Raw genomic sequence first — 7,450 nt, 5'->3', positions numbered from 1 at the left:
TAAAAGATCCCTACCTTTATCTTGGTTTCCACTTAACTGGACCCAGAATTACTAATACTCAAGCTGCCCTCAGATTAGACAAATTAAAAACACTAAATGATTTTCAAAAGCTCTTAGGAGATATAAACTGGCTTAGACCTTACTTAAAACTAACCACAGGGGATTTAAAACCTTTATTTGCTATTTTACAAGGCGATAGCAACCCCAGTTCTCCTAGAACATTAACAGAATAAGGCCGTCAGGCTTTAGCATTAGTACAACAAGCTATTCATTCACAATTTGTTACAAGCATAGATTACACTCAGCCCCTGAGTTACATCATTTGTAAAACTTCTCTTACACCCACAGCAGTATTTTGGCAAACTGCCCCCATAATGTGGATCCACTTACCTGCTTCTCCCACGAAAATTATTTATCCCTATTATCAGGCTGTCCCAGATATCATCATTATGGGAAGGGAAAATAGTAAAAAATACTTTGGTAAAAAACCAGATATCATTATACAGCCTTATTCTCAGGCACAAATTAATTGGTTATTTCAAACTACAGAACATTGGCCTATTGCTTGTGCTTCTTATTCAGGTAAACTTGACAATCATTATCCACCCAATAAATTATTACAATTTATTAGTACACATGACTTTGTATTTCCCACAAGAAGCTCCAATTCCCCATTGCCCAATGCCTTATTAGTTTTCACAGATGGCTCCTCTTCTGGTCATGCAGCTTACACCTTTAATACAGAGATTGTGCAATTTCAAGTAAAATCAAATTCTGCACAAATTGTAGAACTTCAAGCAGTTATCGCAGTTTTCTCTGCATTTCCCAATCGAACTTTAAGTATTTATACTGATAGTGCTTATCTAGCTCATTCAGTTCCCTTATTAGAGACAGCAGCGCAAATCAAACATGTATCAGAAATTGCTACCTTTTTCTTGCAACTCCAAAATCTTATAAACCAAAGGACCCTCCCCTTTTTCATTGGACACCTTAGGGCTCATTCCAATTTACCTGGCCCCCTAACTGATAGTAACCGCAGAGCAAACAGAGCCACTCACTTAGTCTGTACTGCCCAAACCACCACAGAGCCTGATGGGATCGCATTAGCCTCCGCTGCTCACCAATTACATCATCTAAACGCTCACACCCTTAGACTCATGTTTCAAATTACCCGGGAACAAGCCCGCCACATTGTAAAGCAATGTCCTTCTTGTGTAACTCTACTCCCTACTCCCCATCTAGGAGTAAATCCTCGAGGTCTCATACCCAATGCCATCTGGCAAATGGATGTTACTCATCTACCTGAATTTGGAAAACTCAAGTATGTTCATGTAACCATAGATACCTTCAGTGGATTTATTTGTACCACTGCCCAGTCAGGGGAGGCTGGCAAACATGTCATTGCCCATGTACTAGCCACCATGGCTGTACTAGGCACCCCTAAACAAATTAAAACTGATAATGGTCCAGGATACACAGGACATGCATTTAACACCTTCTGTAAACACCTCGGTATCAAACACATTACTGGTATACCGTTCAAACCCCAGGGGCAAGGCATAGTAGAACGTGCCCACTTACCTCTTAAAAACACTCTAGAAAAAATAAAGAAGGGGGAAGGGTACCCTGTTAAGGGGTCCCCAAGAAATCTCTTATCCCATTCATTACTCATTTTAAATTTTTTCACACTGGACCAAGATGGCCGGTCTGCAGCAGACCGCTTCTGGCACCCAGATACTAAATGGGATTTTGCCACTGCCCTATGGAAAGATCCATTAGATAATAAATGGCACGGCCCCGATCCAGTTTTAATTTGGGGTAGAGGTGCAGTATGCATATATTCACAGAAGATGGAAGCAGCACGATGGTTACCTGAACGACTGGTCAAACAAGTAGATAACATCATCACCTCTAAATCCAGGGAGCAAGAGGCCCCCTGAGAAGGCTTTCTTTTCTTTTCTTTGCAGGTAACTATGAGCACCTGGATATGGCTACTGATGGGAATCTCTCTCCTGATACGAAAAAATGAAGGTGGTTTCGGTAATCCCCATGAGGCTCGGGCACTCTTACAAAAATTAACTGGTACTCCTTGTGAGTGCCGTGGTGGCACCTGGAATGGTAAAACAACCCCTCTCCTAAATGTAGATTGTGGGGATAAAACAGCATACTTAGTAATGAGACAAAATATTCATGGAGCACAGGCATGGGTCTGTAGCAAAAAGGCTAAAATTATCCCCACCTTTAATAACAAGCCTGGACCATGCCCTTGTATAGAATTCCATCCATCTGTACATAATACCTGTTATGAGCAGGTTCAACTATGTACTGGTACAGATAATAATACTTATTTTACAGCAATCTTGATCAGAAAAATTATGGACAACCCATTTTGGAGCAGACTAAATGGTTTTCTGCCTTATCTCCTTCCGTTTTTAGGGCCCCTCATGGCTTACTAATATTACTGTCGCTAGGACCTTTTCTTTTTAATAAAGTCATGGCCTTTATAAAACAAATTGATGCTATTAAAATGCAGCCCCTCCAGGTTCATTATCACAGACTTGCTATGGAAGATGAACACATAACCATAACTACTTAGGGGACTGGCTAGTCAAGGACGGGTAATGAGGACCCTCATCTCAGACTTTGCTTATCCTACCAACCTAAGACAGGAGCCCGGTCAGATAGCTACCGTGTATCCCATGACGGGTAAGGAGGATCAGCTGAGATGGTAAGGCGGTCCCAACCTAAGACAGACACAGTCACCCTGCCCTCTCGGTTGAGAGCTGGCAAAACTTTAAAGGTAAAATGTACATTTAAAAATATTATAAAAAAGGGGGACCTGTGGAAGGCTGACACCACAGCATCTATTTTGTAGGCCAAGTGCTATTTCCAGTACTAACAGACTTAAGTTTCTATTTCCCTGCAAATGCTAGGCCTAAGTTTCTATTTCCCTGCTAACGCCAGGCCTCTTCTCATAAATCACGTGAGCGAAACTTTGAAGCTTGCTGTTGGAACTTATCTCCACCAAGGCCAGGAACTTATCTATACCAAGGCCAGGTTGCTTGGATACCTGGTGACGTAAACCTCCTCCTTCACCTACCCTTATATACCCTGGAAGAACTTTGCAATAAACGAGACTTGATCAGACTCCTGTCTTGTCTCCATTCTTCGCGCCCCTTGCCCCTTTTTCATTCTCACCCCCTCCTCCAGGTATCCTTGTCGACTGACCCGCGGGCCGGGTCAAAGATGGGCAGCGGTGGCTGTCCCAGGCAAGAAAAGAAACAGTTCTGAAAATACCCCACCACCACCACACAGCAAGGAGTGCGAGAGTTCTTTGGGTCAGCTGGGTTCTGCCGTCTGTGGATTCCGGGGTTCGTGGAAACAGCAAAGCCCATCTATGAGGCCACCTGGGACAGCCTGCCTTTCCAATGGAGCGCAGAATAAGAAAGAGCCTTCCAGGCCCTGAAAAAAGCCTTGCTCTCAGCCTGGCCCTAGGACTCCCGGATATTACCAAGCCCTTTCATCTGTATGTAGATGAGCACAAAGGAATAGCAAAGGGAGTGCTTGCTCAATCGCTTGGTCCCTGGACCCGACAGGTCACCTATCTGTCAAAGAAACTAGATCCTGTAGCAGAAGGCTTGCCCCCATGCCTACACATCATTGCAGCCACTGCGTTGCTGGTTAAGGATGCAGATAAATTAACTTTAGGACAGGAGCTGTTGATCACGACCCCTCATGCCATTGAAGGAGTCCTCAAACAGCCACCAGATTGATGGGTTAGCAATGCCCGGCTCACCCACTACCAGGGCCTTTTTCTAAATTCTCCATGAATCCGATTTCTGCCAAAGACCTCTCTCAATCCAGCGACCCTACTGCTAGACCCAGACCTAGATGCCCCCCTGCACAACTGTGTTGACATCCTAGCCCAGGTCCACAGCATACGCCAGGACCTCATGGACCAGCCTCTCCCTGATGCAGAAGCTACTTGGTACACAGATGAGAGCAGCTTCATTCAGGATGGATGCAAGTATGCAGGGGCAGCAGTGGTGTCTGAAACTGAGACTGTTTGGGCAGAGCCCCTCCATGCTGGAATGTCAGCTCAAAGGGCTGAACTTATAGCCCTAACACAAGCTATGACCTTGGGAAAAGGCCTGAGACTTAACATCTTTACTGATAGTCGATATGCTTTTGCCACTGCCCACATACATGGGGCAATCTATTAGGAGAGAGGGCTCCTCATGGCAGAAGGAAAGACTATTAAAAATAAAGAAGAAATACTTAACCTCCTAAAAGCCTTATGGCTTCCCCAGAAGCTAGCTATCATCCACTGCCCTGGCCATCAGCGGGGCGATTCCCCTGTGGCCAGAGGCAACCGGCAAGCCGACCAGGTCGCCAAAACGACAGCCACTTTAATTACCTGAGAGCTTCCCACTACCATGTTGCCAGACCCTGGACCCCCAACACTCCCACTATCTCCAGAGGAGACTTACAATGGATAAATCAGATCCCACAGGCCCACTCCCCTGAAAAGTACAATGGATGGTACATCACCTGTGATTACAAAGTGCTTGTGCCAGCAAAACTGGGGCAGGAAATCCTCAATAGAATCCACTCTTCCACCCACCTGGGGTCGCTCAAAATGAAAGACTTGCTGCACCACGCCAAAATCAAGATACAAAACCAAAATGCCAAAATTGATGAAGTTATAGCTTCATGCAAAGTATGTATTATGACTAACAGTGTATTTAGCCCCCACAGTCCAGGGTCCAGGAAGCGTGGAACAGAGCCAGGTGCGTACTGGGAAGTGGACTTTACTGAAGTTAAGCCAGGTAAATATGGATATCAATATCTCCTTGTTTTCGTAGGCACTTTCTCAGGATGGGTAGAAGCATTTCCTACCAAAAACGAGACTGCACAGGTAGTAGTAAAGAAAATATTAGAAGATATAATGCCTAGGTTTGGAATCCCTAATCAGATAGGGTCAGATAATGGCCCAGCCTTTGCTTCTCAGATAGTGCAGAGTTTTGCAGAAGCCTTGGGGACTAAGTGGAAACTGCATTGTGCTTATGGGCCCCCAAATTCAGGGCAGGTAGAGCGGATGAACCGCACTCTAAAAGAGACCGTGACCAAATTAATCATAGAGACTGGCGGTGACTGGGTGTCTCTCCTCCCCTTTGCCATGAACTGGGTGTTAAACTCACCCTACTTAATAGGGAAAACTCCCTATGAAATTCTCTTTGGGAGGAAACCCCCTATAATCCCTAAGATATACTGCAAGGCCCTTACCTCAGAGGATACTGACCTTAAAACTTGGAAATATTATGCAGTAACTTTGCATTTTTACCAAAGGGCATAAGGACTCATAGCCCTCTACTGCTCAGGACCTGTCCCTGAACCACACGCTTTCCAACCTGGAGACTGGGTTTATGTGAAACGTCACCAGCAAGAGGCGCTGGAGCCCCGGTGGAAGGGCCCGTACACCATGGTCCTCATCACCCCCACCACACTCAAGGTTGACGGCATCACCTCCTGGATACATTACACACAAGCTCGCCTAGCTGACCCGTTTGCCACCAAAGAGGACTCCACCCCTCAGTGGAAACTCCGCCGGGATACTGACAATCCACTGAAATTAAGCTGCAGAAATGCCAGGAACCCTGAGGTTACTGTATGTGTATTACTCACTGACTTGCTCTGCCTTATTGTCTATTTCCCTCACTACCAACCCCCATCGTCCCATTCAAGTAACATGGCTAGTTACTCATGCTGGCACAGGAACCGTGCTCAGCCAAACTTCTGGAATTCACCCTAAAGGTACTTGGTTCCCAGAGCTCATGCTAGACCTCCATGATTCACTAGGCATCACCAAACTTTGATGTTATCTTAGAATGATCAAGTGGATTTATATCTGCCCCAGGCACCTTACTGATAAGTGTGGAGGAGCATATTACTATTTCTGTAAGTCAAGGGACTGTGTCTCCACTGGGCAAATATGGTGGGACCCCCCCTAGAAAAGGTGACTTGATTGAAGTAAAGCGAAAACATAAATGTCCTTTCATGAAGTCAGGGACCTGTAACCCAGAAGAAAACCCCAGATGTGATAAGCTTAGCATCAACTTCACTGAAAGAGGAAAACAGTCAGTGGAATGGGAATGTGGCAAATTGTGGGGTATACAATTGTATGACTCAGCTCAGACAGATCCAGGTGCTGTTTTCCAACTCAGAGTCATATACACCCCATTTAATGACAGGCCTGCTGCAGTAGGCCCCTACATGGTGCTTAAACCTCCCCCTGTAGCCACACCTAAATCCCCCGACTCCCCTAGCTCCCCAGTTGCACCTACCTCAGGTCCTGATCCACTTTGGAAATTGGTTGCTGCTACGTACCAGGTTTTAAACACTTCCAGAGCAGACCTTACTAAGTCTTGTTGGTTGTGTGTAGAAGCTAAACCCCCCTATTATGAGGGAATTAACCTAATAAGTAAACCTAAAGTCAGCTCCCAAACTAGTGAATGCCGCTGGCATCAGTCTGGGCCGTGAGTCACCTTACAGCCCATTCTAGGACAAGAACCTGTATAGGTCAAACACCCCACCACCACCATACCAGCATTTATGCAATCAAACTTTCTTCTGGGATGGAACGGGGTATGTGATTCCCACCAACAATTCCTGGTGGGCTTGCTCTACAGGAGTCACCCCGTGCTTACATGGGGCAGTTCTTAACCTAACCTGAGATTTTTGTGTATTAGTACAGTTCATCCCCAAGCTGCTCTATCACTCGGAAGAAGATCTGTACCGAGCATATGAGCCGGTTATGAGTACAATTAATAGAATTAAAAGAGAACCGGTCACTACAATAACCTTAGCCATGCTCATGGGACTTAGCATAGCAGGGGCAGGTACAGGAATCTCATCCTTAGTTCTCCAAGATAAAAACTATGGTGCCTTGCGGGCTGCAATAGACTTAGACATAGAAAGAATTGAAAATTCCATCTCCCACCTTCAAGAATCTCTAACTTCCCTCTCTGAAGTCGTGCTCCAAAACAGACGGGGGCTGGACTTGCTGTTCCTTCAGCAAGGTGGATTGTGCGCAGCCTTAAAAGAAGAACGCTGTTTTTATGCTGATCACTCGGGAGTAATTAAGCAGTCAATGCAATTAGTAAGGGAAAGTCTGCGTAAAAGGAAACTTGAACGAACAGTCCCAGACCTGGTATGAATCTGTGTTCAGCAAATTCCCTGGCTCACAACCTTAATTTCAACTATAGCAGGCCCACTTGTAATCCTATTACACTGTTAACTTTCAGTCCCTGCATAATTAACAAGTTACTAGCCCTTATTCGATCCAGGCCCAATGCAGTTCAAATAATGATTTTACGGGCACAGTATATTCCACTCAGCTCTGGATTCACTGGTGATGGCATAGAGCTAGGGCCCATAAGACCTGATGAAG

This window comes from Nycticebus coucang, chromosome X (genome assembly GCF_027406575.1).
Source record: "Nycticebus coucang isolate mNycCou1 chromosome X, mNycCou1.pri, whole genome shotgun sequence".
Classification (NCBI taxonomy): domain Eukaryota; kingdom Metazoa; phylum Chordata; class Mammalia; order Primates; family Lorisidae; genus Nycticebus; species Nycticebus coucang.
This window is presented reverse-complemented; position numbering follows the sequence as displayed.